General features: G+C 24.7%; 1 long non-coding RNA gene across 1 annotated transcript; it reads right to left on the bottom strand.

The window, feature by feature from the left end:
- Positions 1-262: 262 nt before the first annotated feature.
- Positions 263-2,166, bottom strand: LOC121173171 (uncharacterized). The gene is made up of 4 exons (XR_005887488.1): positions 2,118-2,166; positions 1,961-1,984; positions 1,785-1,844; positions 263-501 (listed from the first exon to the last, which is right to left on the bottom strand). It is a non-coding gene; the product is annotated as an uncharacterized lncRNA (long non-coding RNA).
- Between the last annotated feature and the right edge of the window lie 372 nt (positions 2,167-2,538).

Here is a 2,538-nt window from a genome sequence, read left to right on the forward strand (position 1 = left end):
TAAATAAGAAATTTCTAGGACAGAAAAATAATTAATGATTTTTTTTACTTTTTTAGAAGAAAAAAAATTAAAGATAATATTATGTTGAAGTCATTATAGGAACACGTTAGCTTAAATATTCATGTTTTTTTTAACCAATGAGTCATATTTTAATGACTTACATAAATTCATTTCATAAACTTCCCTTAAGAGAAAAAAAAAATCATCTTAAATACCTTACAAAAGTTCAATAAAACTATTTCTTAATGTTATCAACTATCGATTAAGTCATTTTTTCATAATTTGATGTTCGTGATACAAATACAAAATTCAACAATTTTTTTTTATCCAAATACAAATCTAAAAATCAATTTTAATATAAATTTGTATGACTAAATACTATAAGCATGACATGATCAAAGACAAAAAGAGAGAAAAATATATCATCTTGTTCTTTACAATTATGTTCCTTTTTTTTCCCTTTCCTATAGGCTCATGGCATGCAAACTTCAAATACTTCAACTACACACAAAAATGAGAGAAAGAAAATTAGAGCAATAAAAAACAAAAGAAAATTAATAAAAGATAAATTTAAGTTTAAATATTAATTGAAAATGTAAATAAAATAACACATTAAGACAATAAAAAGTCTATAAAATGTAAGAGGTTTTCTTACTTTGTTTATCTCATTTTTTATCTATTCTCTCTTCAAATCAAAAACTTTGTCAACAACACCATACATATTTTCACCATCCTTAAATATTAGAAAATTATATATTCTCATGGTTTCTGTTCCCTAAAGGCACAAAGATAATAAAAAAATTATAGTATGAATGAGATAAGGGAAACATTATTATATTTTTCTTCTTCTTTTCCTTTAAAAATACTAAGAAACAATAAGATAAACAAAAACAATATAGAAGAAAATAGTTAAAAAAATCTATAAAATGTAACATGTTTTTTACTTTGTCTATCGTGTTTCTTCTCATTTTTCTCTTTAGATCAAAGAGTCTTTGCCAACACAACATCATACATCTTTTTACCTCCTAAAATATTAAAAAATTATATATTCTCATGACTTTTGTTTCCTAAAGGCAAAAAGATAATAAAAAAGTAATTAAAATAAAACTTATAGCATGTGAATGAAATAAGTGAAAAATCATTAAATTTTTTATTTTTTACCTATAAAAACACTTAAGAAAAAGAAGAAGTTTCTCTTTTTAGATCAAAGAGTCTTTTGCCAACACAGCACCATACATCTTTTCACCATCTTGGAATAATAGACAATTATATATTCCCATGACTTCCTTTCCCTAAAGGCTCAAAGATAAAAAAAAAAAAAAACTTATAGTATCTGAATGAGATAAATAAAAAATCATTTGATATAAAATGATTGACATTATTACTTACATGCATAGCAAAATATTGATAAGTCTAGTGAGAGAATTTGATTACAAAGGTCACATCTGAAAATCTCAAAAATAATTAATCAATAATGGGTTTCTTTTTCTAAAAAAGGAAAAAAGAAGTAGGCTTTGAATGCTTTAGATGCAAGACAACATAATGGTGTAGGAATTATACCCACATCTTTCATATGTTGTATGCCATGTTGAATTCCATCCTTCCAAATGTACTCAAAATGAATAAACATCATGTAAACCAAATTTATACTCTAAGAATTATACATGAAAGAGAAAGTCAAAGAAGGAGAAGAGAAAAAAAAAAAGTAAATGAAAAGGAAGAGATTCCAGATAGAAACTTAAAGTAATAAAAGAAATTATAAAAAAAAAGAGTAGTGTTTTTACATTTAAAAGTTGGATTGTGTTGAATCACCCTAGCCACCAAACGACCAATTCTTCCAAATCCTATTACATTTCAATTTAAATATTAATTAAAAAAACTGAGAAAATGGAAAAAGTAGAAAAATAATTGAACTGATGTTAAGCAACAGAAGGGTGATCGAAGGATGGAGAAGACTTACCGCTGATTCCGATCTTGACCTTGCCTGATCCATGCAATTCATTTGAAAACAAAACAAAAATCAGAAAAGAAAGAAGAAAAAAATTAGATTGGAAGAAATGGAGTATAGAGTTGAAAATGAAAAGAAAACGGTGAGTGTGCGGTGGTTATTTGCATACCCATGACAGCGGGAAAAAAGAAAGTTGTTGGAGTAGGAAGTAGCAGAAGTTGTTGAGAATGGAATAGTATGAGTGAGAGATAGGGTTTATATATTAATATTATTAAGGATAAAATGGTTTAAAAAAATATGAAAATAAAAAGCAGTTATACAGAATAATATCATCTTTATATATTGGTATAAATAACTCTACTTCTTATTCATTAATTTTCTTCTTTGTTATATTTTTTATTAATTCACTTAACACAATTTGTTTTTCTACTCATTTTTCTTTTTTTGTTTACACATATTGATTATATAATTCATTATATACTGCTTTTTTCTTTTGCAAAGTTGTTTATATACTTCAACTTTTATTAATAATTACAAATAAATTATTATGAAAAAATATATAATTGTTTTTATTGGTGTAGTAAAAAACA

The sequence above is a fragment of the Glycine max genome, chromosome 12, assembly GCF_000004515.6.
Source record: "Glycine max cultivar Williams 82 chromosome 12, Glycine_max_v4.0, whole genome shotgun sequence".
NCBI classification, from domain to species: domain Eukaryota; kingdom Viridiplantae; phylum Streptophyta; class Magnoliopsida; order Fabales; family Fabaceae; genus Glycine; species Glycine max.